This window comes from Microcebus murinus, unplaced genomic scaffold, assembly GCF_040939455.1.
Source record: "Microcebus murinus isolate Inina unplaced genomic scaffold, M.murinus_Inina_mat1.0 scaf013_hap2_Mmur4.0, whole genome shotgun sequence".
Classification (NCBI taxonomy): domain Eukaryota; kingdom Metazoa; phylum Chordata; class Mammalia; order Primates; family Cheirogaleidae; genus Microcebus; species Microcebus murinus.
The window spans coordinates 82568-109303 of record NW_027438959.1 but is presented as its reverse complement, the minus strand read 5'-3'; the positions used below and the strand labels follow the sequence as shown (position 1 = coordinate 109303).

Below are 26736 nucleotides of genomic sequence, written 5' to 3'. Positions count from 1 at the left end.
TGCCGGGTTTCTGGAGGGCTTCCTGGAAGCAGCATCCACACCAAGCCCTTGGAAGGCCCAGGCGACGGAGGAGCCGGTCAGGCAGGGGCCGAGGACGGTGAGAGGCCGGGCGGGAAGGAGCGTGTCAGGCAGGGGCAGAGGACGGTGACCGGCCGGGCGGGGAGGAGCCGGTCAGGCGGGGGCCCAGGACAGTGACGGGCCTGGCCGGGGAGGAGTGCGTCAGGCAGGGGCAGAGGAGACGGGCTGGGTAAGGGTTAGGGTTACAGTTAGGGCACAATTCACAATCCCAAAGACGTGGAAGCGACCCGAGTGCCCATCCATCCAGGAGTGCATCAATAAAATGTGGCGCGTGGACACCACGGAGTGCCATTCGGCTGTGAGGAGCAGCGGTGAGAGGGCGCCTCTCGTGTTCTCCTGGCCAGAGCTGGAACCCGTTCCAGTAAACCAAGTATCCCAAGAATGGACACACGAGCACCACGTGAGCGCGCTCACCAGCAAATTGGTACGAACGGATGGACGCCTAAGTGGACAGAGAGGAATCACCTTCATCGGGTGGGTGTCGGGCGGGTGGGGGGAGGGGAGGGGCATACACATCCATTAGGCATGGGGTGGGTGCGCACCGACTGGGGGATGGGCGCACTTGAAGCTCTGACCCGAGGGGGGAGGCTTGGAGAGGGCAAGGCACCCGACCTTAACATTGGTACCCCCACAATACGCTGGAACAACATGAGAGGTATATGAATAAGAACACAGGGGGGGCCGGGCGCGGTGGCTCACGCCTGTAATCCTAGCTCTCTGGGAGGCCGAGGCGGGCGGATTGCTCCAGGTCAGGAGTTCGAAACCAGCCTGAGCAAGAGCGAGACCCCGTCTCTACTAAAAATAGAAAGAAATTAATTGGCCAACTAATATATATAGAAAAACACAGCCGGGCGTGGTGGTGCATGCCTGTAGTCCCAACTACTCGGGAGGCTGAGGCAGCAGGATTGCTTGAGCCCAGAGATTGAGGTTGCTGTGAGCTAGGCTGACGCCATGGCACTCACTCTAGCCTGGGCAGCAAAACGAGACTCTGTCTCAAAAAAAAAAAAAAAAAAAAGAACACAGGGGGGAGGGCGGCACGGGCAACACATGTCACCTGAATACTTGTACTCCCATCATCTGCTTGAAAAGAGAGAGAAAAGAAAATGCAATCCTAGAGGTAAGAGACACTTTTTAAAAATAATGAATCCGAAGAGAAAAGTAAAAGGAGGCCTGTGGAGCAGGTCTGGGTGTGACTCCGGATCCCCCAACATCAGGTGCCACCACCAAAGTTTCCTGCGTGTAGCCCATAGAACCCCAAAATCAACGGGACGAGTTCTGGTCACATACTCCCTCAAAATGACATCCTGGCCTTCTTCTGGAACTCCCTCCCCTCTCAGACTCTCAAGGTTTCCTCCAGCGTGTCGGTTCCCACAGAGCAGACCTTTGGTCTGAGACCTGACGGTCCAGATGCCACGCATGCTGCCGCGTGGCGGCGGTGTCGAGGCTTGGGACAAGAGGAGGCCCCACGGTGCGGGCTGGGGCGCCAGGCACCGCGCGGGCGCTGAGGGTGGGGGTGACCCCCACCCCGGGCCGCCGCCGCGCTCCCAGAAAGGGGACAGAACAAGAGGCAAGAAAAAAAAAAAAAAAGCAGCAGCCTGTGGCACCCGGTATTCCCAGGCGGTCTCCCATCCAAGTACTAACCAGGCCCGACCCTGCTTAGCTTCCGAGACCAGACGAGATCGGGGGCGTTCAGGGTGGTGTGGCCCTAGACGGCGGCGGAGGGCGCCCCTGCCCCGCTCGAGAAGCCGAGCCTCTCTGGGCTTCCCCGCCGCCGCCTCCCGCCCCAGGCCCCGCGCCGGGCCGGGCCGGGCTGGTTGAGTTCGCCGGCCGGTCCCGCTGGCTCCCAGGGACGGGGGTGATGGGCGGGGCGGGGCGGGGCGGGGCGGGGTGGGGGGCTGTCTCTCTATACACACACACACACACTCACACTCACTCACACTCACACAAGATGCGCCTCCACGGCTGGACTCGCCAAGGTGGAGCCCTCCCAGCCCCCCTCGTCTCCTCGCCCGGCCTCCTTCACCTACCCGCTGCCCACCCCCAGCGCGTCGCTGCCGCTGACTGCGCAGGCGCGGGACGCTCGCCCTTTGACCCCAGCCAGGGGCCGCCCTCCCCCACAACCCCTTTCAGCTGCGCCCCCCCCCTCGCCCTGTGGGTGGGCTGCCGCCTATTCCCCCGGGCCAGGGCTGGGGCACAGCCAGTGTATGGGGCGTCTCTCTCTGGGGATGTGTCCCATGGGTGGGGTGGGGTGGCGTGGTTTGGGGGGCGCTGAAGAAATCAGTCCCCTCCATCTCCTACCTCTGGAAAACGCCCAAGCCCGTGGAGAACTGCCGGCACCGCTTCGTGGGGGCCGGGACCCTCCTCCGTGTCCTCCTGTGGCCCAGTCCAAGGGGCCTGGGCCTGGCCGGGGCTGCATTGGACCCCGACCACCCTGGCGTGTGGACTCGCTAAAAATCGGCCATTAGATATTGGATTCCAGCTTCCTGGAGGTCATTTCACTAATGAGTGCACCGGAAAGAGTTTCCTAATCCATGTGTGAGGGTGGCAACTGAAAGAGAATTTTAAAGCTGACAGAATAGGCGAGGGAAGGCATAGGAGATTTCCACACCCAGCAAGGAAGACTTTCCCGAAATGGAAGAAAGAAACGAGCAAACAGAGACACCGGTAGCCCGCCCGGAAAAGAGTCTGCCCCTGAGAGAAAGCACCCTGACCAGGTTCACCCGTGGGTGGGTGGCGAGCTAGCGGCATTCAGAAGAGCGAGGCCCGCAGTCTGTGCGGAAGACACCTGCGCTCGGGTGTGTGTGGCGGCGCGATTCACAAGCAGCTCTAGACGTTAAACCCAGGAGAAGCCAGGGAGTTCCCAACGCCCCAGGTGTCCTCAGCCCACGACTGGCTGCTGTGGGAATGCGAAGCCCGGCTCCTTGTCTCAGAGCGGGGTTCCCAGGAGGATCAGGCTGAAGCTGGGACTTGGCCTCAAAGTGTCCCCTCGCATGGCCACCCCCTTCCCCTTCCTGCTCCTCTACTCCTGGTGCCCCTCCATCCAGGGGCCAGACCTTAAAGAGTCACCGCAAGAGAATCCTGGTCCCAAAGGAGCCTTCTGGGGGACCGGTGCTGAGAGAGGTTGTGGGCATGGCCCGCTGGGGCTCTGCCCGACCCAGGGCTGAGAGATGCCACCTCCCAGCTCTGGGTCCCTGCAGGAAGTGTTGGCAAGCACAGGGCCGGTCCTCCAAAGGCCCAGGTGCAGGGAGCCCAGGCCAAGCAGCCTGTGGAAGAAGCCACTTGCCGTGCCACCCCGGGAACAGGACTGCAGGCCCCGGCCCTTCCCACCTCCTCCTCCTCCTCCTCCCCCCCGCCCCGCCCCCACAGGGCACAGGGCTCAGAGACACCTCAGACTCTTGCTACCCAAAGTGCAAAGGGCATCAGTTGCTCCTCCAACCCCCCCACCACCGCCCAGCAGACCACGTTGTCCAGCCAGCCCCCGGGCCTCCCTGGGGTGCCCAGCACAAAAGTGCAGACACCCACCGGACCCTCAGTCTCAGTTTTCGGAGGTTTTTGCCACTCTAAGGACCCGCAGGCCAGCTGGGCCTTCGGGCAGGACAGAGAGCCCCGGAATCCGACGTGGAGAGCTTCGTGTACGTCCCCATCAGGAGGCGGTCCCCACCTCCGCGGCTCTCCCCTTGCGGGGAGCGGCAGCCCAGCCGGCAGCCGCAGGGCCTCAGGGAAGACACCAGGCTGGGCCCCCGCGGCACAGCGGGGGCACGTCCCCCGCACTCACGCGACTTAGGGACGGCTGCTGGAGACTGCTGCGGCCACCCTGCTGCCGGGTTTCTGGAGGGCTTCCTGGAAGCAGCATCCACACCAAGCCCTTGGAAGGCCCAGGCGACGGAGGAGCCGGTCAGGCAGGGGCCGAGGACGGTGAGAGGCCGGGCGGGAAGGAGCGTGTCAGGCAGGGGCAGAGGACGGTGACCGGCCGGGCGGGGAGGAGCCGGTCAGGCGGGGGCCCAGGACAGTGACGGGCCTGGCCGGGGAGGAGTGCGTCAGGCAGGGGCAGAGGAGACGGGCTGGGTAAGGGTTAGGGTTACAGTTAGGGCACAATTCACAATCCCAAAGACGTGGAAGCGACCCGAGTGCCCATCCATCCAGGAGTGCATCAATAAAATGTGGCGCGTGGACACCACGGAGTGCCATTCGGCTGTGAGGAGCAGCGGTGAGAGGGCGCCTCTCGTGTTCTCCTGGCCAGAGCTGGAACCCGTTCCAGTAAACCAAGTATCCCAAGAATGGACACACGAGCACCACGTGAGCGCGCTCACCAGCAAATTGGTACGAACGGATGGACGCCTAAGTGGACAGAGAGGAATCACCTTCATCGGGTGGGTGTCGGGCGGGTGGGGGGAGGGGAGGGGCATACACATCCATTAGGCATGGGGTGGGTGCGCACCGACTGGGGGATGGGCGCACTTGAAGCTCTGACCCGAGGGGGGAGGCTTGGAGAGGGCAAGGCACCCGACCTTAACATTGGTACCCCCACAATACGCTGGAACAACATGAGAGGTATATGAATAAGAACACAGGGGGGGCCGGGCGCGGTGGCTCACGCCTGTAATCCTAGCTCTCTGGGAGGCCGAGGCGGGCGGATTGCTCCAGGTCAGGAGTTCGAAACCAGCCTGAGCAAGAGCGAGACCCCGTCTCTACTAAAAATAGAAAGAAATTAATTGGCCAACTAATATATATAGAAAAACACAGCCGGGCGTGGTGGTGCATGCCTGTAGTCCCAACTACTCGGGAGGCTGAGGCAGCAGGATTGCTTGAGCCCGGAGATTGAGGTTGCTGTGAGCTAGGCTGACGCCATGGCACTCACTCTAGCCTGGGCAGCAAAACGAGACTCTGTCTCAAAAAAAAAAAAAAAAAAAGAACACAGGGGGGAGGGCGGCACGGGCAACACATGTCACCTGAATACTTGTACTCCCATCATCTGCTTGAAAAGAGAGAGAAAAGAAAATGCAATCCTAGAGGTAAGAGACACTTTTTAAAAATAATGAATCCGAAGAGAAAAGTAAAAGGAGGCCTGTGGAGCAGGTCTGGGTGTGACTCCGGATCCCCCAACATCAGGTGCCACCACCAAAGTTTCCTGCGTGTAGCCCATAGAACCCCAAAATCAACGGGACGAGTTCTGGTCACATACTCCCTCAAAATGACATCCTGGCCTTCTTCTGGAACTCCCTCCCCTCTCAGACTCTCAAGGTTTCCTCCAGCGTGTCGGTTCCCACAGAGCAGACCTTTGGTCTGAGACCTGACAGTCCAGATGCCACGCATGCTGCCGCGTGGCGGCGGTGTCGAGGCTTGGGACAAGAGGAGGCCCCACGGTGCGGGCTGGGGCGCCAGGCACCGCGCGGGCGCTGAGGGTGGGGGTGACCCCCACCCCGGGCCGCCGCCGCGCTCCCAGAAAGGGGACAGAACAAGAGGCAAGAAAAAAAAAAAAAAAGCAGCAGCCTGTGGCACCCGGTATTCCCAGGCGGTCTCCCATCCAAGTACTAACCAGGCCCGACCCTGCTTAGCTTCCGAGACCAGACGAGATCGGGGGCGTTCAGGGTGGTGTGGCCCTAGACGGCGGCGGAGGGCGCCCCTGCCCCGCTCGAGAAGCCGAGCCTCTCTGGGCTTCCCCGCCGCCGCCTCCCGCCCCAGGCCCCGCGCCGGGCCGGGCCGGGCTGGTTGAGTTCGCCGGCCGGGTCCCGCTGGCTCCCAGGGACGGGGGTGATGGGCGGGGCGGGGCGGGGCGGGGCGGGGTGGGGGGCTGTCTCTCTATACACACACACACACACTCACACTCACTCACACTCACACAAGATGCGCCTCCACGGCTGGACTCGCCAAGGTGGAGCCCTCCCAGCCCCCCTCGTCTCCTCGCCCGGCCTCCTTCACCTACCCGCTGCCCACCCCCAGCGCGTCGCTGCCGCTGACTGCGCAGGCGCGGGACGCTCGCCCTTTGACCCCAGCCAGGGGCCGCCCTCCCCCACAACCCCTTTCAGCTGCGCCCCCCCCCTCGCCCTGTGGGTGGGCTGCCGCCTATTCCCCCGGGCCAGGGCTGGGGCACAGCCAGTGTATGGGGCGTCTCTCTCTGGGGATGTGTCCCATGGGTGGGGTGGGGTGGCGTGGTTTGGGGGGCGCTGAAGAAATCAGTCCCCTCCATCTCCTACCTCTGGAAAACGCCCAAGCCCGTGGAGAACTGCCGGCACCGCTTCGTGGGGGCCGGGACCCTCCTCCGTGTCCTCCTGTGGCCCAGTCCAAGGGGCCTGGGCCTGGCCGGGGCTGCATTGGACCCCGACCACCCTGGCGTGTGGACTCGCTAAAAATCGGCCATTAGATATTGGATTCCAGCTTCCTGGAGGTCATTTCACTAATGAGTGCACCGGAAAGAGTTTCCTAATCCATGTGTGAGGGTGGCAACTGAAAGAGAATTTTAAAGCTGACAGAATAGGCGAGGGAAGGCATAGGAGATTTCCACACCCAGCAAGGAAGACTTTCCCGAAATGGAAGAAAGAAACGAGCAAACAGAGACACCGGTAGCCCGCCCGGAAAAGAGTCTGCCCCTGAGAGAAAGCACCCTGACCAGGTTCACCCGTGGGTGGGTGGCGAGCTAGCGGCATTCAGAAGAGCGAGGCCCGCAGTCTGTGCGGAAGACACCTGCGCTCGGGTGTGTGTGGCGGCGCGATTCACAAGCAGCTCTAGACGTTAAACCCAGGAGAAGCCAGGGAGTTCCCAACGCCCCAGGTGTCCTCAGCCCACGACTGGCTGCTGTGGGAATGCGAAGCCCGGCTCCTTGTCTCAGAGCGGGGTTCCCAGGAGGATCAGGCTGAAGCTGGGACTTGGCCTCAAAGTGTCCCCTCGCATGGCCACCCCCTTCCCCTTCCTGCTCCTCTACTCCTGGTGCCCCTCCATCCAGGGGCCAGACCTTAAAGAGTCACCGCAAGAGAATCCTGGTCCCAAAGGAGCCTTCTGGGGGACCGGTGCTGAGAGAGGTTGTGGGCATGGCCCGCTGGGGCTCTGCCCGACCCAGGGCTGAGAGATGCCACCTCCCAGCTCTGGGTCCCTGCAGGAAGTGTTGGCAAGCACAGGGCCGGTCCTCCAAAGGCCCAGGTGCAGGGAGCCCAGGCCAAGCAGCCTGTGGAAGAAGCCACTTGCCGTGCCACCCCGGGAACAGGACTGCAGGCCCCGGCCCTTCCCACCTCCTCCTCCTCCTCCTCCTCCTCCCCCCCGCCCCGCCCCCACAGGGCACAGGGCTCAGAGACACCTCAGACTCTTGCTACCCAAAGTGCAAAGGGCATCAGTTGCTCCTCCAACCCCCCCACCACCGCCCAGCAGACCACGTTGTCCAGCCAGCCCCCGGGCCTCCCTGGGGTGCCCAGCACAAAAGTGCAGACACCCACCGGACCCTCAGTCTCAGTTTTCGGAGGTTTTTGCCACTCTAAGGACCCGCAGGCCAGCTGGGCCTTCGGGCAGGACAGAGAGCCCCGGAATCCGACGTGGAGAGCTTCGTGTACGTCCCCATCAGGAGGCGGTCCCCACCTCCGCGGCTCTCCCCTTGCGGGGAGCGGCAGCCCAGCCGGCAGCCGCAGGGCCTCAGGGAAGACACCAGGCTGGGCCCCCGCGGCACAGCGGGGGCACGTCCCCCGCACTCACGCGACTTAGGGACGGCTGCTGGAGACTGCTGCGGCCACCCTGCTGCCGGGTTTCTGGAGGGCTTCCTGGAAGCAGCATCCACACCAAGCCCTTGGAAGGCCCAGGCGACGGAGGAGCCGGTCAGGCAGGGGCCGAGGACGGTGAGAGGCCGGGCGGGAAGGAGCGTGTCAGGCAGGGGCAGAGGACGGTGACCGGCCGGGCGGGGAGGAGCCGGTCAGGCGGGGGCCCAGGACAGTGACGGGCCTGGCCGGGGAGGAGTGCGTCAGGCAGGGGCAGAGGAGACGGGCTGGGTAAGGGTTAGGGTTACAGTTAGGGCACAATTCACAATCCCAAAGACGTGGAAGCGACCCGAGTGCCCATCCATCCAGGAGTGCATCAATAAAATGTGGCGCGTGGACACCACGGAGTGCCATTCGGCTGTGAGGAGCAGCGGTGAGAGGGCGCCTCTCGTGTTCTCCTGGCCAGAGCTGGAACCCGTTCCAGTAAACCAAGTATCCCAAGAATGGACACACGAGCACCACGTGAGCGCGCTCACCAGCAAATTGGTACGAACGGATGGACGCCTAAGTGGACAGAGAGGAATCACCTTCATCGGGTGGGTGTCGGGCGGGTGGGGGGAGGGGAGGGGCATACACATCCATTAGGCATGGGGTGGGTGCGCACCGACTGGGGGATGGGCGCACTTGAAGCTCTGACCCGAGGGGGGAGGCTTGGAGAGGGCAAGGCACCCGACCTTAACATTGGTACCCCCACAATACGCTGGAACAACATGAGAGGTATATGAATAAGAACACAGGGGGGGCCGGGCGCGGTGGCTCACGCCTGTAATCCTAGCTCTCTGGGAGGCCGAGGCGGGCGGATTGCTCCAGGTCAGGAGTTCGAAACCAGCCTGAGCAAGAGCGAGACCCCGTCTCTACTAAAAATAGAAAGAAATTAATTGGCCAACTAATATATATAGAAAAACACAGCCGGGCGTGGTGGTGCATGCCTGTAGTCCCAACTACTCGGGAGGCTGAGGCAGCAGGATTGCTTGAGCCCAGAGATTGAGGTTGCTGTGAGCTAGGCTGACGCCATGGCACTCACTCTAGCCTGGGCAGCAAAACGAGACTCTGTCTCAAAAAAAAAAAAAAAAAAAAGAACACAGGGGGGAGGGCGGCACGGGCAACACATGTCACCTGAATACTTGTACTCCCATCATCTGCTTGAAAAGAGAGAGAAAAGAAAATGCAATCCTAGAGGTAAGAGACACTTTTTAAAAATAATGAATCCGAAGAGAAAAGTAAAAGGAGGCCTGTGGAGCAGGTCTGGGTGTGACTCCGGATCCCCCAACATCAGGTGCCACCACCAAAGTTTCCTGCGTGTAGCCCATAGAACCCCAAAATCAACGGGACGAGTTCTGGTCACATACTCCCTCAAAATGACATCCTGGCCTTCTTCTGGAACTCCCTCCCCTCTCAGACTCTCAAGGTTTCCTCCAGCGTGTCGGTTCCCACAGAGCAGACCTTTGGTCTGAGACCTGACGGTCCAGATGCCACGCATGCTGCCGCGTGGCGGCGGTGTCGAGGCTTGGGACAAGAGGAGGCCCCACGGTGCGGGCTGGGGCGCCAGGCACCGCGCGGGCGCTGAGGGTGGGGGTGACCCCCACCCCGGGCCGCCGCCGCGCTCCCAGAAAGGGGACAGAACAAGAGGCAAGAAAAAAAAAAAAAAAGCAGCAGCCTGTGGCACCCGGTATTCCCAGGCGGTCTCCCATCCAAGTACTAACCAGGCCCAACCCTGCTTAGCTTCCGAGACCAGACGAGATCGGGGGCGTTCAGGGTGGTGTGGCCCTAGACGGCGGCGGAGGGCGCCCCTGCCCCGCTCGAGAAGCCGAGCCTCTCTGGGCTTCCCCGCCGCCGCCTCCCGCCCCAGGCCCCGCGCCGGGCCGGGCCGGGCTGGTTGAGTTCGCCGGCCGGTCCCGCTGGCTCCCAGGGACGGGGGTGATGGGCGGGGCGGGGCGGGGCGGGGCGGGGTGGGGGGCTGTCTCTCTATACACACACACACACACTCACACTCACTCACACTCACACAAGATGCGCCTCCACGGCTGGACTCGCCAAGGTGGAGCCCTCCCAGCCCCCCTCGTCTCCTCGCCCGGCCTCCTTCACCTACCCGCTGCCCACCCCCAGCGCGTCGCTGCCGCTGACTGCGCAGGCGCGGGACGCTCGCCCTTTGACCCCAGCCAGGGGCCGCCCTCCCCCACAACCCCTTTCAGCTGCGCCCCCCCCCTCGCCCTGTGGGTGGGCTGCCGCCTATTCCCCCGGGCCAGGGCTGGGGCACAGCCAGTGTATGGGGCGTCTCTCTCTGGGGATGTGTCCCATGGGTGGGGTGGGGTGGCGTGGTTTGGGGGGCGCTGAAGAAATCAGTCCCCTCCATCTCCTACCTCTGGAAAACGCCCAAGCCCGTGGAGAACTGCCGGCACCGCTTCGTGGGGGCCGGGACCCTCCTCCGTGTCCTCCTGTGGCCCAGTCCAAGGGGCCTGGGCCTGGCCGGGGCTGCATTGGACCCCGACCACCCTGGCGTGTGGACTCGCTAAAAATCGGCCATTAGATATTGGATTCCAGCTTCCTGGAGGTCATTTCACTAATGAGTGCACCGGAAAGAGTTTCCTAATCCATCTGTGAGGGTGGCAACTGAAAGAGAATTTTAAAGCTGACAGAATAGGCGAGGGAAGGCATAGGAGATTTCCACACCCAGCAAGGAAGACTTTCCCGAAATGGAAGAAAGAAACGAGCAAACAGAGACACCGGTAGCCCGCCCGGAAAAGAGTCTGCCCCTGAGAGAAAGCACCCTGACCAGGTTCACCCGTGGGTGGGTGGCGAGCTAGCGGCATTCAGAAGAGCGAGGCCCGCAGTCTGTGCGGAAGACACCTGCGCTCGGGTGTGTGTGGCGGCGCGATTCACAAGCAGCTCTAGACGTTAAACCCAGGAGAAGCCAGGGAGTTCCCAACGCCCCAGGTGTCCTCAGCCCACGACTGGCTGCTGTGGGAATGCGAAGCCCGGCTCCTTGTCTCAGAGCGGGGTTCCCAGGAGGATCAGGCTGAAGCTGGGACTTGGCCTCAAAGTGTCCCCTCGCATGGCCACCCCCTTCCCCTTCCTGCTCCTCTACTCCTGGTGCCCCTCCATCCAGGGGCCAGACCTTAAAGAGTCACCGCAAGAGAATCCTGGTCCCAAAGGAGCCTTCTGGGGGACCGGTGCTGAGAGAGGTTGTGGGCATGGCCCGCTGGGGCTCTGCCCGACCCAGGGCTGAGAGATGCCACCTCCCAGCTCTGGGTCCCTGCAGGAAGTGTTGGCAAGCACAGGGCCGGTCCTCCAAAGGCCCAGGTGCAGGGAGCCCAGGCCAAGCAGCCTGTGGAAGAAGCCACTTGCCGTGCCACCCCGGGAACAGGACTGCAGGCCCCGGCCCTTCCCACCTCCTCCTCCTCCTCCTCCTCCTCCCCCCCGCCCCGCCCCCACAGGGCACAGGGCTCAGAGACACCTCAGACTCTTGCTACCCAAAGTGCAAAGGGCATCAGTTGCTCCTCCAACCCCCCCACCACCGCCCAGCAGACCACGTTGTCCAGCCAGCCCCCGGGCCTCCCTGGGGTGCCCAGCACAAAAGTGCAGACACCCACCGGACCCTCAGTCTCAGTTTTCGGAGGTTTTTGCCACTCTAAGGACCCGCAGGCCAGCTGGGCCTTCGGGCAGGACAGAGAGCCCCGGAATCCGACGTGGAGAGCTTCGTGTACGTCCCCATCAGGAGGCGGTCCCCACCTCCGCGGCTCTCCCCTTGCGGGGAGCGGCAGCCCAGCCGGCAGCCGCAGGGCCTCAGGGAAGACACCAGGCTGGGCCCCCGCGGCACAGCGGGGGCACGTCCCCCGCACTCACGCGACTTAGGGACGGCTGCTGGAGACTGCTGCGGCCACCCTGCTGCCGGGTTTCTGGAGGGCTTCCTGGAAGCAGCATCCACACCAAGCCCTTGGAAGGCCCAGGCGACGGAGGAGCCGGTCAGGCAGGGGCCGAGGACGGTGAGAGGCCGGGCGGGAAGGAGCGTGTCAGGCAGGGGCAGAGGACGGTGACCGGCCGGGCGGGGAGGAGCCGGTCAGGCGGGGGCCCAGGACAGTGACGGGCCTGGCCGGGGAGGAGTGCGTCAGGCAGGGGCAGAGGAGACGGGCTGGGTAAGGGTTAGGGTTACAGTTAGGGCACAATTCACAATCCCAAAGACGTGGAAGCGACCCGAGTGCCCATCCATCCAGGAGTGCATCAATAAAATGTGGCGCGTGGACACCACGGAGTGCCATTCGGCTGTGAGGAGCAGCGGTGAGAGGGCGCCTCTCGTGTTCTCCTGGCCAGAGCTGGAACCCGTTCCAGTAAACCAAGTATCCCAAGAATGGACACACGAGCACCACGTGAGCGCGCTCACCAGCAAATTGGTACGAACGGATGGACGCCTAAGTGGACAGAGAGGAATCACCTTCATCGGGTGGGTGTCGGGCGGGTGGGGGGAGGGGAGGGGCATACACATCCATTAGGCATGGGGTGGGTGCGCACCGACTGGGGGATGGGCGCACTTGAAGCTCTGACCCGAGGGGGGAGGCTTGGAGAGGGCAAGGCACCCGACCTTAACATTGGTACCCCCACAATACGCTGGAACAACATGAGAGGTATATGAATAAGAACACAGGGGGGGCCGGGCGCGGTGGCTCACGCCTGTAATCCTAGCTCTCTGGGAGGCCGAGGCGGGCGGATTGCTCCAGGTCAGGAGTTCGAAACCAGCCTGAGCAAGAGCGAGACCCCGTCTCTACTAAAAATAGAAAGAAATTAATTGGCCAACTAATATATATAGAAAAACACAGCCGGGCGTGGTGGTGCATGCCTGTAGTCCCAACTACTCGGGAGGCTGAGGCAGCAGGATTGCTTGAGCCCAGAGATTGAGGTTGCTGTGAGCTAGGCTGACGCCATGGCACTCACTCTAGCCTGGGCAGCAAAACGAGACTCTGTCTCAAAAAAAAAAAAAAAAAAAAGAACACAGGGGGGAGGGCGGCACGGGCAACACATGTCACCTGAATACTTGTACTCCCATCATCTGCTTGAAAAGAGAGAGAAAAGAAAATGCAATCCTAGAGGTAAGAGACACTTTTTAAAAATAATGAATCCGAAGAGAAAAGTAAAAGGAGGCCTGTGGAGCAGGTCTGGGTGTGACTCCGGATCCCCCAACATCAGGTGCCACCACCAAAGTTTCCTGCGTGTAGCCCATAGAACCCCAAAATCAACGGGACGAGTTCTGGTCACATACTCCCTCAAAATGACATCCTGGCCTTCTTCTGGAACTCCCTCCCCTCTCAGACTCTCAAGGTTTCCTCCAGCGTGTCGGTTCCCACAGAGCAGACCTTTGGTCTGAGACCTGACGGTCCAGATGCCACGCATGCTGCCGCGTGGCGGCGGTGTCGAGGCTTGGGACAAGAGGAGGCCCCACGGTGCGGGCTGGGGCGCCAGGCACCGCGCGGGCGCTGAGGGTGGGGGTGACCCCCACCCCGGGCCGCCGCCGCGCTCCCAGAAAGGGGACAGAACAAGAGGCAAGAAAAAAAAAAAAAAAGCAGCAGCCTGTGGCACCCGGTATTCCCAGGCGGTCTCCCATCCAAGTACTAACCAGGCCCGACCCTGCTTAGCTTCCGAGACCAGACGAGATCGGGGGCGTTCAGGGTGGTGTGGCCCTAGACGGCGGCGGAGGGCGCCCCTGCCCCGCTCGAGAAGCCGAGCCTCTCTGGGCTTCCCCGCCGCCGCCTCCCGCCCCAGGCCCCGCGCCGGGCCGGGCCGGGCTGGTTGAGTTCGCCGGCCGGTCCCGCTGGCTCCCAGGGACGGGGGTGATGGGCGGGGCGGGGCGGGGCGGGGCGGGGTGGGGGGCTGTCTCTCTATACACACACACACACACTCACACTCACTCACACTCACACAAGATGCGCCTCCACGGCTGGACTCGCCAAGGTGGAGCCCTCCCAGCCCCCCTCGTCTCCTCGCCCGGCCTCCTTCACCTACCCGCTGCCCACCCCCAGCGCGTCGCTGCCGCTGACTGCGCAGGCGCGGGACGCTCGCCCTTTGACCCCAGCCAGGGGCCGCCCTCCCCCACAACCCCTTTCAGCTGCGCCCCCCCCCTCGCCCTGTGGGTGGGCTGCCGCCTATTCCCCCGGGCCAGGGCTGGGGCACAGCCAGTGTATGGGGCGTCTCTCTCTGGGGATGTGTCCCATGGGTGGGGTGGGGTGGCGTGGTTTGGGGGGCGCTGAAGAAATCAGTCCCCTCCATCTCCTACCTCTGGAAAACGCCCAAGCCCGTGGAGAACTGCCGGCACCGCTTCGTGGGGGCCGGGACCCTCCTCCGTGTCCTCCTGTGGCCCAGTCCAAGGGGCCTGGGCCTGGCCGGGGCTGCATTGGACCCCGACCACCCTGGCGTGTGGACTCGCTAAAAATCGGCCATTAGATATTGGATTCCAGCTTCCTGGAGGTCATTTCACTAATGAGTGCACCGGAAAGAGTTTCCTAATCCATCTGTGAGGGTGGCAACTGAAAGAGAATTTTAAAGCTGACAGAATAGGCGAGGGAAGGCATAGGAGATTTCCACACCCAGCAAGGAAGACTTTCCCGAAATGGAAGAAAGAAACGAGCAAACAGAGACACCGGTAGCCCGCCCGGAAAAGAGTCTGCCCCTGAGAGAAAGCACCCTGACCAGGTTCACCCGTGGGTGGGTGGCGAGCTAGCGGCATTCAGAAGAGCGAGGCCCGCAGTCTGTGCGGAAGACACCTGCGCTCGGGTGTGTGTGGCGGCGCGATTCACAAGCAGCTCTAGACGTTAAACCCAGGAGAAGCCAGGGAGTTCCCAACGCCCCAGGTGTCCTCAGCCCACGACTGGCTGCTGTGGGAATGCGAAGCCCGGCTCCTTGTCTCAGAGCGGGGTTCCCAGGAGGATCAGGCTGAAGCTGGGACTTGGCCTCAAAGTGTCCCCTCGCATGGCCACCCCCTTCCCCTTCCTGCTCCTCTACTCCTGGTGCCCCTCCATCCAGGGGCCAGACCTTAAAGAGTCACCGCAAGAGAATCCTGGTCCCAAAGGAGCCTTCTGGGGGACCGGTGCTGAGAGAGGTTGTGGGCATGGCCCGCTGGGGCTCTGCCCGACCCAGGGCTGAGAGATGCCACCTCCCAGCTCTGGGTCCCTGCAGGAAGTGTTGGCAAGCACAGGGCCGGTCCTCCAAAGGCCCAGGTGCAGGGAGCCCAGGCCAAGCAGCCTGTGGAAGAAGCCACTTGCCGTGCCACCCCGGGAACAGGACTGCAGGCCCCGGCCCTTCCCACCTCCTCCTCCTCCTCCTCCCCCCCGCCCCGCCCCCACAGGGCACAGGGCTCAGAGACACCTCAGACTCTTGCTACCCAAAGTGCAAAGGGCATCAGTTGCTCCTCCAACCCCCCCACCACCGCCCAGCAGACCACGTTGTCCAGCCAGCCCCCGGGCCTCCCTGGGGTGCCCAGCACAAAAGTGCAGACACCCACCGGACCCTCAGTCTCAGTTTTCGGAGGTTTTTGCCACTCTAAGGACCCGCAGGCCAGCTGGGCCTTCGGGCAGGACAGAGAGCCCCGGAATCCGACGTGGAGAGCTTCGTGTACGTCCCCATCAGGAGGCGGTCCCCACCTCCGCGGCTCTCCCCTTGCGGGGAGCGGCAGCCCAGCCGGCAGCCGCAGGGCCTCAGGGAAGACACCAGGCTGGGCCCCCGCGGCACAGCGGGGGCACGTCCCCCGCACTCACGCGACTTAGGGACGGCTGCTGGAGACTGCTGCGGCCACCCTGCTGCCGGGTTTCTGGAGGGCTTCCTGGAAGCAGCATCCACACCAAGCCCTTGGAAGGCCCAGGCGACGGAGGAGCCGGTCAGGCAGGGGCCGAGGACGGTGAGAGGCCGGGCGGGAAGGAGCGTGTCAGGCAGGGGCAGAGGACGGTGACCGGCCGGGCGGGGAGGAGCCGGTCAGGCGGGGGCCCAGGACAGTGACGGGCCTGGCCGGGGAGGAGTGCGTCAGGCAGGGGCAGAGGAGACGGGCTGGGTAAGGGTTAGGGTTACAGTTAGGGCACAATTCACAATCCCAAAGACGTGGAAGCGACCCGAGTGCCCATCCATCCAGGAGTGCATCAATAAAATGTGGCGCGTGGACACCACGGAGTGCCATTCGGCTGTGAGGAGCAGCGGTGAGAGGGCGCCTCTCGTGTTCTCCTGGCCAGAGCTGGAACCCGTTCCAGTAAACCAAGTATCCCAAGAATGGACACACGAGCACCACGTGAGCGCGCTCACCAGCAAATTGGTACGAACGGATGGACGCCTAAGTGGACAGAGAGGAATCACCTTCATCGGGTGGGTGTCGGGCGGGTGGGGGGAGGGGAGGGGCATACACATCCATTAGGCATGGGGTGGGTGCGCACCGACTGGGGGATGGGCGCACTTGAAGCTCTGACCCGAGGGGGGAGGCTTGGAGAGGGCAAGGCACCCGACCTTAACATTGGTACCCCCACAATACGCTGGAACAACATGAGAGGTATATGAATAAGAACACAGGGGGGGCCGGGCGCGGTGGCTCACGCCTGTAATCCTAGCTCTCTGGGAGGCCGAGGCGGGCGGATTGCTCCAGGTCAGGAGTTCGAAACCAGCCTGAGCAAGAGCGAGACCCCGTCTCTACTAAAAATAGAAAGAAATTAATTGGCCAACTAATATATATAGAAAAACACAGCCGGGCGTGGTGGTGCATGCCTGTAGTCCCAACTACTCGGGAGGCTGAGGCAGCAGGATTGCTTGAGCCCAGAGATTGAGGTTGCTGTGAGCTAGGCTGACGCCATGGCACTCACTCTAGCCTGGGCAGCAAAACGAGACTCTGTCTCAAAAAAAAAAAAAAAAAAAGAACACAGGGGGGAGGGCGGCACGGGCAACACATGTCACCTGAATACTTGTACTCCCATCATCTGCTTGAAAAGAGAGAGAAAAGAAAATGCAATCCTAGAGGTAAGAGACACTTTTTAAAAATAATGAATCCGAAGAGAAAAGTAAAAGGAGGCCTGTGGAGCAGGTCTGGGTGTGACTCCGGATCCCCCAACATCAGGTGCCACCACCAAAGTTTCCTGCGTGTAGCCCATAGAACCCCAAAATCAACGGGACGAGTTCTGGTCACATACTCCCTCAAAATGACATCCTGGCCTTCTTCTGGAACTCCCTCCCCTCTCAGACTCTCAAGGTTTCCTCCAGCGTGTCGGTTCCCACAGAGCAGACCTTTGGTCTGAGACCTGACGGTCCAGATGCCACGCATGCTGCCGCGTGGCGGCGGTGTCGAGGCTTGGGACAAGAGGAGGCCCCACGGTGCGGGCTGGGGCGCCAGGCACCGCGCGGGCGCTGAGGGTGGGGGTGACCCCCACCCCGGGCCGCCGCCGCGCTCCCAGAAAGGGGACAGAACAAGAGGCAAGAAAAAAAAAAAAAAAGCAGCAGCCTGTGGCACCCGGTATTCCCAGGCGGTCTCCCATCCAAGTACTAACCAGGCCCAACCCTGCTTAGCTTCCGAGACCAGACGAGATCGGGGGCGTTCAGGGTGGTGTGGCCCTAGACGGCGGCGGAGGGCGCCCCTGCCCCGCTCGAGAAGCCGAGCCTCTCTGGGCTTCCCCGCCGCCGCCTCCCGCCCCAGGCCCCGCGCCGGGCCGGGCCGGGCTGGTTGAGTTCGCCGGCCGGTCCCGCTGGCTCCCAGGGACGGGGGTGATGGGCGGGGCGGGGCGGGGCGGGGCGGGGTGGGGGGCTGTCTCTCTATACACACACACACACACTCACACTCACTCACACTCACACAAGATGCGCCTCCACGGCTGGACTCGCCAAGGTGGAGCCCTCCCAGCCCCCCTCGTCTCCTCGCCCGGCCTCCTTCACCTACCCGCTGCCCACCCCCAGCGCGTCGCTGCCGCTGACTGCGCAGGCGCGGGACGCTCGCCCTTTGACCCCAGCCAGGGGCCGCCCTCCCCCACAACCCCTTTCAGCTGCGCCCCCCCCCTCGCCCTGTGGGTGGGCTGCCGCCTATTCCCCCGGGCCAGGGCTGGGGCACAGCCAGTGTATGGGGCGTCTCTCTCTGGGGATGTGTCCCATGGGTGGGGTGGGGTGGCGTGGTTTGGGGGGCGCTGAAGAAATCAGTCCCCTCCATCTCCTACCTCTGGAAAACGCCCAAGCCCGTGGAGAACTGCCGGCACCGCTTCGTGGGGGCCGGGACCCTCCTCCGTGTCCTCCTGTGGCCCAGTCCAAGGGGCCTGGGCCTGGCCGGGGCTGCATTGGACCCCGACCACCCTGGCGTGTGGACTCGCTAAAAATCGGCCATTAGATATTGGATTCCAGCTTCCTGGAGGTCATTTCACTAATGAGTGCACCGGAAAGAGTTTCCTAATCCATCTGTGAGGGTGGCAACTGAAAGAGAATTTTAAAGCTGACAGAATAGGCGAGGGAAGGCATAGGAGATTTCCACACCCAGCAAGGAAGACTGTCCCGAAATGGAAGAAAGAAACGAGCAAACAGAGACACCGGTAGCCCGCCCGGAAAAGAGTCTGCCCCTGAGAGAAAGCACCCTGACCAGGTTCACCCGTGGGTGGGTGGCGAGCTAGCGGCATTCAGAAGAGCGAGGCCCGCAGTCTGTGCGGAAGACACCTGCGCTCGGGTGTGTGTGGCGGCGCGATTCCCAAGCAGCTCTAGACGTTAAACCCAGGAGAAGCCAGGGAGTTCCCAACGCCCCAGGTGTCCTCAGCCCACGACTGGCTGCTGTGGGAATGCGAAGCCCGGCTCCTTGTCTCAGAGCGGGGTTCCCAGGAGGATCAGGCTGAAGCTGGGACTTGGCCTCAAAGTGTCCCCTCGCATGGCCACCCCCTTCCCCTTCCTGCTCCTCTACTCCTGGTGCCCCTCCATCCAGGGGCCAGACCTTAAAGAGTCACCGCAAGAGAATCCTGGTCCCAAAGGAGCCTTCTGGGGGACCGGTGCTGAGAGAGGTTGTGGGCATGGCCCGCTGGGGCTCTGCCCGACCCAGGGCTGAGAGATGCCACCTCCCAGCTCTGGGTCCCTGCAGGAAGTGTTGGCAAGCACAGGGCCGGTCCTCCAAAGGCCCAGGTGCAGGGAGCCCAGGCCAAGCAGCCTGTGGAAGAAGCCACTTGCCGTGCCACCCCGGGAACAGGACTGCAGGCCCCGGCCCTTCCCACCTCCTCCTCCTCCTCCTCCTCCTCCCCCCCGCCCCGCCCCCACAGGGCACAGGGCTCAGAGACACCTCAGACTCTTGCTACCCAAAGTGCAAAGGGCATCAGTTGCTCCTCCAACCCCCCCACCACCGCCCAGCAGACCACGTTGTCCAGCCAGCCCCCGGGCCTCCCTGGGGTGCCCAGCACAAAAGTGCAGACACCCACCGGACCCTCAGTCTCAGTTTTCGGAGGTTTTTGCCACTCTAAGGACCCGCAGGCCAGCTGGGCCTTCGGGCAGGACAGAGAGCCCCGGAATCCGACGTGGAGAGCTGCGTGTACGTCCCCATCAGGAGGCGGTCCCCACCTCCGCGGCTCTCCCCTTGCGGGGAGCGGCAGCCCAGCCGGCAGCCGCAGGGCCTCAGGGAAGACACCAGGCTGGGCCCCCGCGGCACAGCGGGGGCACGTCCCCCGCACTCACGCGACTTAGGGACCGCTGCTGGAGACTGCTGCGGCCACCCTGCTGCCGGGTTTCTGGAGGGCTTCCTGGAAGCAGCATCCACACCAAGCCCTTGGAAGGCCCAGGCGACGGAGGAGCCGGTCAGGCAGGGGCCGAGGACGGTGAGAGGCCGGGCGGGAAGGAGCGTGTCAGGCAGGGGCAGAGGACGGTGACAGGCCGGGCGGGGAGGAGCCGGTCAGGCGGGGGCCCAGGACAGTGACGGGCCTGGCCGGGGAGGAGTGCGTCAGGCAGGGGCAGAGGAGACGGGCTGGGTAAGGGTTAGGGTTACAGTTAGGGCACAATTCACAATCCCAAAGACGTGGAAGCGACCCGAGTGCCCATCCATCCAGGAGTGCATCAATAAAATGTGGCGCGTGGACACCACGGAGTGCCATTCGGCTGTGAGGAGCAGCGGTGAGAGGGCGCCTCTCGTGTTCTCCTGGCCAGAGCTGGAACCCGTTCCAGTAAACCAAGTATCCCAAGAATGGACACACGAGCACCACGTGAGCGCGCTCACCAGCAAATTGGTACGAACGGATGGACGCCTAAGTGGACAGAGAGGAATCACCTTCATCGGGTGGGTGTCGGGCGGGTGGGGGGAGGGGAGGGGCATACACATCCATTAGGCATGGGGTGGGTGCGCACCGACTGGGGGATGGGCGCACTTGAAGCTCTGACCCGAGGGGGGAGGCTTGGAGAGGGCAAGGCACCCGACCTTAACATTGGTACCCCCACAATACGCTGGAACAACATGAGAGGTATATGAATAAGAACACAGGGGGGGCCGGGCGCGGTGGCTCACGCCTGTAATCCTAGCTCTCTGGGAGGCCGAGGCGGGCGGATTGCTCCAGGTCAGGAGTTCGAAACCAGCCTGAGCAAGAGCGAGACCCCGTCTCTACTAAAAATAGAAAGAAATTAATTGGCCAACTAATATATATAGAAAAACACAGCCGGGCGTGGTGGTGCATGCCTGTAGTCCCAACTACTCGGGAGGCTGAGGCAGCAGGATTGCTTGAGCCCGGAGATTGAGGTTGCTGTGAGCTAGGCTGACGCCATGGCACTCACTCTAGCCTGGGCAGCAAAACGAGACTCTGTCTCAAAAAAAAAAAAAAAAAAAGAACACAGGGGGGAGGGCGGCACGGGCAACACATGTCACCTGAATACTTGTACTCCCATCATCTGCTTGAAAAGAGAGAGAAAAGAAAATGCAATCCTAGAGGTAAGAGACACTTTTTAAAAATAATGAATCCGAAGAGAAAAGTAAAAGGAGGCCTGTGGAGCAGGTCTGGGTGTGACTCCGGATCCCCCAACATCAGGTGCCACCACCAAAGTTTCCTGCGTGTAGCCCATAGAACCCCAAAATCAACGGGACGAGTTCTGGTCACATACTCCCTCAAAATGACATCCTGGCCTTCTTCTGGAACTCCCTCCCCTCTCAGACTCTCAAGGTTTCCTCCAGCGTGTCGGTTCCCACAGAGCAGACCTTTGGTCTGAGACCTGACGGTCCAGATGCCACGCATGCTGCCGCGTGGCGGCGGTGTCGAGGCTTGGGACAAGAGGAGGCCCCACGGTGCGGGCTGGGGCGCCAGGCACCGCGCGGGCGCTGAGGGTGGGGGTGACCCCCACCCCGGGCCGCCGCCGCGCTCCCAGAAAGGGGACAGAACAAGAGGCAAGAAAAAAAAAAAAAAAAGCAGCAGCCTGTGGCACCCGGTATTCCCAGGCGGTCTCCCATCCAAGTACTAACCAGGCCCGACCCTGCTTAGCTTCCGAGACCAGACGAGATCGGGGGCGTTCAGGGTGGTGTGGCCCTAGACGGCGGCGGAGGGCGCCCCTGCCCCGCTCGAGAAGCCGAGCCTCTCTGGGCTTCCCCGCCGCCGCCTCCCGCCCCAGGCCCCGCGCCGGGCCGGGCCGGGCTGGTTGAGTTCGCCGGCCGGGTCCCGCTGGCTCCCAGGGACGGGGGTGATGGGCGGGGCGGGGCGGGGCGGGGCGGGGTGGGGGGCTGTCTCTCTATACACACACACACACACTCACACTCACTCACACTCACACAAGATGCGCCTCCACGGCTGGACTCGCCAAGGTGGAGCCCTCCCAGCCCCCCTCGTCTCCTCGCCCGGCCTCCTTCACCTACCCGCTGCCCACCCCCAGCGCGTCGCTGCCGCTGACTGCGCAGGCGCGGGACGCTCGCCCTTTGACCCCAGCCAGGGGCCGCCCTCCCCCACAACCCCTTTCAGCTGCGCCCCCCCCCCTCGCCCTGTGGGTGGGCTGCCGCCTATTCCCCCGGGCCAGGGCTGGGGCACAGCCAGTGTATGGGGCGTCTCTCTCTGGGGATGTGTCCCATGGGTGGGGTGGGGTGGCGTGGTTTGGGGGGCGCTGAAGAAATCAGTCCCCTCCATCTCCTACCTCTGGAAAACGCCCAAGCCCGTGGAGAACTGCCGGCACCGCTTCGTGGGGGCCGGGACCCTCCTCCGTGTCCTCCTGTGGCCCAGTCCAAGGGGCCTGGGCCTGGCCGGGGCTGCATTGGACCCCGACCACCCTGGCGTGTGGACTCGCTAAAAATCGGCCATTAGATATTGGATTCCAGCTTCCTGGAGGTCATTTCACTAATGAGTGCACCGGAAAGAGTTTCCTAATCCATCTGTGAGGGTGGCAACTGAAAGAGAATTTTAAAGCTGACAGAATAGGCGAGGGAAGGCATAGGAGATTTCCACACCCAGCAAGGAAGACTTTCCCGAAATGGAAGAAAGAAACGAGCAAACAGAGACACCGGTAGCCCGCCCGGAAAAGAGTCTGCCCCTGAGAGAAAGCACCCTGACCAGGTTCACCCGTGGGTGGGTGGCGAGCTAGCGGCATTCAGAAGAGCGAGGCCCGCAGTCTGTGCGGAAGACACGTGCGCTCGGGTGTGTGTGGCGGCGCGATTCACAAGCAGCTCTAGACGTTAAACCCAGGAGAAGCCAGGGAGTTCCCAACGCCCCAGGTGTCCTCAGCCCACGACTGGCTGCTGTGGGAATGCGAAGCCCGGCTCCTTGTCTCAGAGCGGGGTTCCCAGGAGGATCAGGCTGAAGCTGGGACTTGGCCTCAAAGTGTCCCCTCGCATGGCCACCCCCTTCCCCTTCCTGCTCCTCTACTCCTGGTGCCCCTCCATCCAGGGGCCAGACCTTAAAGAGTCACCGCAAGAGAATCCTGGTCCCAAAGGAGCCTTCTGGGGGACCGGTGCTGAGAGAGGTTGTGGGCATGGCCCGCTGGGGCTCTGCCCGACCCAGGGCTGAGAGATGCCACCTCCCAGCTCTGGGTCCCTGCAGGAAGTGTTGGCAAGCACAGGGCCGGTCCTCCAAAGGCCCAGGTGCAGGGAGCCCAGGCCAAGCAGCCTGTGGAAGAAGCCACTTGCCGTGCCACCCCGGGAACAGGACTGCAGGCCCCGGCCCTTCCCACCTCCTCCTCCTCCTCCTCCTCCTCCCCCCCGCCCCGCCCCCACAGGGCACAGGGCTCAGAGACACCTCAGACTCTTGCTACCCAAAGTGCAAAGGGCATCAGTTGCTCCTCCAACCCCCCCACCACCGCCCAGCAGACCACGTTGTCCAGCCAGCCCCCGGGCCTCCCTGGGGTGCCCAGCACAAAAGTGCAGACACCCACCGGACCCTCAGTCTCAGTTTTCGGAGGTTTTTGCCACTCTAAGGACCCGCAGGCCAGCTGGGCCTTCGGGCAGGACAGAGAGCCCCGGAATCCGACGTGGAGAGCTGCGTGTACGTCCCCATCAGGAGGCGGTCCCCACCTCCGCGGCTCTCCCCTTGCGGGGAGCGGCAGCCCAGCCGGCAGCCGCAGGGCCTCAGGGAAGACACCAGGCTGGGCCCCCGCGGCACAGCGGGGGCACGTCCCCCGCACTCACGCGACTTAGGGACGGCTGCTGGAGACTGCTGCGGCCACCCTGCTGCCGGGTTTCTGGAGGGCTTCCTGGAAGCAGCATCCACACCAAGCCCTTGGAAGGCCCAGGCGACGGAGGAGCCGGTCAGGCAGGGGCCGAGGACGGTGAGAGGCCGGGCGGGAAGGAGCGTGTCAGGCAGGGGCAGAGGACGGTGACCGGCCGGGCGGGGAGGAGCCGGTCAGGCGGGGGCCCAGGACAGTGACGGGCCTGGCCGGGGAGGAGTGCGTCAGGCAGGGGCAGAGGAGACGGGCTGGGTAAGGGTTAGGGTTACAGTTAGGGCACAATTCACAATCCCAAAGACGTGGAAGCGACCCGAGTGCCCATCCATCCAGGAGTGCATCAATAAAATGTGGCGCGTGGACACCACGGAGTGCCATTCGGCTGTGAGGAGCAGCGGTGAGAGGGCGCCTCTCGTGTTCTCCTGGCCAGAGCTGGAACCCGTTCCAGTAAACCAAGTATCCCAAGAATGGACACACGAGCACCACGTGAGCGCGCTCACCAGCAAATTGGTACGAACGGATGGACGCCTAAGTGGACAGAGAGGAATCACCTTCATCGGGTGGGTGTCGGGCGGGTGGGGGGAGGGGAGGGGCATACACATCCATTAGGCATGGGGTGGGTGCGCACCGACTGGGGGATGGGCGCACTTGAAGCTCTGACCCGAGGGGGGAGGCTTGGAGAGGGCAAGGCACCCGACCTTAACATTGGTACCCCCACAATACGCTGGAACAACATGAGAGGTATATGAATAAGAACACAGGGGGGGCCGGGCGCGGTGGCTCACGCCTGTAATCCTAGCTCTCTGGGAGGCCGAGGCGGGCGGATTGCTCCAGGTCAGGAGTTCGAAACCAGCCTGAGCAAGAGCGAGACCCCGTCTCTACTAAAAATAGAAAGAAATTAATTGGCCAACTAATATATATAGAAAAACACAGCCGGGCGTGGTGGTGCATGCCTGTAGTCCCAACTACTCGGGAGGCTGAGGCAGCAGGATTGCTTGAGCCCGGAGATTGAGGTTGCTGTGAGCTAGGCTGACGCCATGGCACTCACTCTAGCCTGGGCAGCAAAACGAGACTCTGTCTCAAAAAAAAAAAAAAAAAAAGAACACAGGGGGGAGGGCGGCACGGGCAACACATGTCACCTGAATACTTGTACTCCCATCATCTGCTTGAAAAGAGAGAGAAAAGAAAATGCAATCCTAGAGGTAAGAGACACTTTTTAAAAATAATGAATCCGAAGAGAAAAGTAAAAGGAGGCCTGTGGAGCAGGTCTGGGTGTGACTCCGGATCCCCCAACATCAGGTGCCACCACCAAAGTTTCCTGCGTGTAGCCCATAGAACCCCAAAATCAACGGGACGAGTTCTGGTCACATACTCCCTCAAAATGACATCCTGGCCTTCTTCTGGAACTCCCTCCCCTCTCAGACTCTCAAGGTTTCCTCCAGCGTGTCGGTTCCCACAGAGCAGACCTTTGGTCTGAGACCTGACAGTCCAGATGCCACGCATGCTGCCGCGTGGCGGCGGTGTCGAGGCTTGGGACAAGAGGAGGCCCCACGGTGCGGGCTGGGGCGCCAGGCACCGCGCGGGCGCTGAGGGTGGGGGTGACCCCCACCCCGGGCCGCCGCCGCGCTCCCAGAAAGGGGACAGAACAAGAGGCAAGAAAAAAAAAAAAAAAAGCAGCAGCCTGTGGCACCCGGTATTCCCAGGCGGTCTCCCATCCAAGTACTAACCAGGCCCGACCCTGCTTAGCTTCCGAGACCAGACGAGATCGGGGGCGTTCAGGGTGGTGTGGCCCTAGACGGCGGCGGAGGGCGCCCCTGCCCCGCTCGAGAAGCCGAGCCTCTCTGGGCTTCCCCGCCGCCGCCTCCCGCCCCAGGCCCCGCGCCGGGCCGGGCCGGGCTGGTTGAGTTCGCCGGCCGGGTCCCGCTGGCTCCCAGGGACGGGGGTGATGGGCGGGGCGGGGCGGGGCGGGGCGGGGCGGGGGGGTGTCTCTCTATACACACACACACACACTCACACTCACTCACACTCACACAAGATGCGCCTCCACGGCTGGACTCGCCAAGGTGGAGCCCTCCCAGCCCCCCTCGTCTCCTCGCCCGGCCTCCTTCACCTACCCGCTGCCCACCCCCAGCGCGTCGCTGCCGCTGACTGCGCAGGCGCGGGACGCTCGCCCTTTGACCCCAGCCAGGGGCCGCCCTCCCCCACAACCCCTTTCAGCTGCGCCCCCCCCCTCGCCCTGTGGGTGGGCTGCCGCCTATTCCCCCGGGCCAGGGCTGGGGCACAGCCAGTGTATGGGGCGTCTCTCTCTGGGGATGTGTCCCATGGGTGGGGTGGGGTGGCGTGGTTTGGGGGGCGCTGAAGAAATCAGTCCCCTCCATCTCCTACCTCTGGAAAACGCCCAAGCCCGTGGAGAACTGCCGGCACCGCTTCGTGGGGGCCGGGACCCTCCTCCGTGTCCTCCTGTGGCCCAGTCCAAGGGGCCTGGGCCTGGCCGGGGCTGCATTGGACCCCGACCACCCTGGCGTGTGGACTCGCTAAAAATCGGCCATTAGATATTGGATTCCAGCTTCCTGGAGGTCATTTCACTAATGAGTGCACCGGAAAGAGTTTCCTAATCCATGTGTGAGGGTGGCAACTGAAAGAGAATTTTAAAGCTGACAGAATAGGCGAGGGAAGGCATAGGAGATTTCCACACCCAGCAAGGAAGACTTTCCCGAAATGGAAGAAAGAAACGAGCAAACAGAGACACCGGTAGCCCGCCCGGAAAAGAGTCTGCCCCTGAGAGAAAGCACCCTGACCAGGTTCACCCGTGGGTGGGTGGCGAGCTAGCGGCATTCAGAAGAGCGAGGCCCGCAGTCTGTGCGGAAGACACCTGCGCTCGGGTGTGTGTGGCGGCGCGATTCACAAGCAGCTCTAGACGTTAAACCCAGGAGAAGCCAGGGAGTTCCCAACGCCCCAGGTGTCCTCAGCCCACGACTGGCTGCTGTGGGAATGCGAAGCCCGGCTCCTTGTCTCAGAGCGGGGTTCCCAGGAGGATCAGGCTGAAGCTGGGACTTGGCCTCAAAGTGTCCCCTCGCATGGCCACCCCCTTCCCCTTCCTGCTCCTCTACTCCTGGTGCCCCTCCATCCAGGGGCCAGACCTTAAAGAGTCACCGCAAGAGAATCCTGGTCCCAAAGGAGCCTTCTGGGGGACCGGTGCTGAGAGAGGTTGTGGGCATGGCCCGCTGGGGCTCTGCCCGACCCAGGGCTGAGAGATGCCACCTCCCAGCTCTGGGTCCCTGCAGGAAGTGTTGGCAAGCACAGGGCCGGTCCTCCAAAGGCCCAGGTGCAGGGAGCCCAGGCC

The 26736-nt window shown here is 62.8% G+C and overlaps 7 non-coding genes across 7 annotated transcripts; all 7 read right to left on the bottom strand.

The window, feature by feature from the left end:
• Window positions 1-1670: 1670 nt before the first annotated feature.
• LOC142867156 (5S ribosomal RNA) lies at window positions 1671-1789 on the bottom strand. Its single transcript, XR_012916883.1, has one exon. It is a non-coding gene; the product is annotated as a 5S ribosomal RNA (ribosomal RNA).
• A 3776-nt stretch (window positions 1790-5565) lies between these two features.
• LOC142867155 (5S ribosomal RNA) lies at window positions 5566-5684 on the bottom strand. The gene has a single exon (XR_012916882.1). It is a non-coding gene; the product is annotated as a 5S ribosomal RNA (ribosomal RNA).
• Window positions 5685-9468: 3784 nt separating this feature from the next.
• Window positions 9469-9587, bottom strand: LOC142867140 (5S ribosomal RNA). The gene has a single exon (XR_012916869.1). It is a non-coding gene; the product is annotated as a 5S ribosomal RNA (ribosomal RNA).
• Window positions 9588-13370: 3783 nt separating this feature from the next.
• On the bottom strand, window positions 13371-13489 carry LOC142867154 (5S ribosomal RNA). The gene has a single exon (XR_012916881.1). It is a non-coding gene; the product is annotated as a 5S ribosomal RNA (ribosomal RNA).
• A 3776-nt stretch (window positions 13490-17265) lies between these two features.
• LOC142867029 (5S ribosomal RNA) lies at window positions 17266-17384 on the bottom strand. The gene has a single exon (XR_012916760.1). It is a non-coding gene; the product is annotated as a 5S ribosomal RNA (ribosomal RNA).
• Window positions 17385-21167: 3783 nt separating this feature from the next.
• Window positions 21168-21286, bottom strand: LOC142867152 (5S ribosomal RNA). Its single transcript, XR_012916879.1, has one exon. It is a non-coding gene; the product is annotated as a 5S ribosomal RNA (ribosomal RNA).
• A 3785-nt stretch (window positions 21287-25071) lies between these two features.
• LOC142867151 (5S ribosomal RNA) lies at window positions 25072-25190 on the bottom strand. The gene has a single exon (XR_012916878.1). It is a non-coding gene; the product is annotated as a 5S ribosomal RNA (ribosomal RNA).
• Between the last annotated feature and the right edge of the window lie 1546 nt (window positions 25191-26736).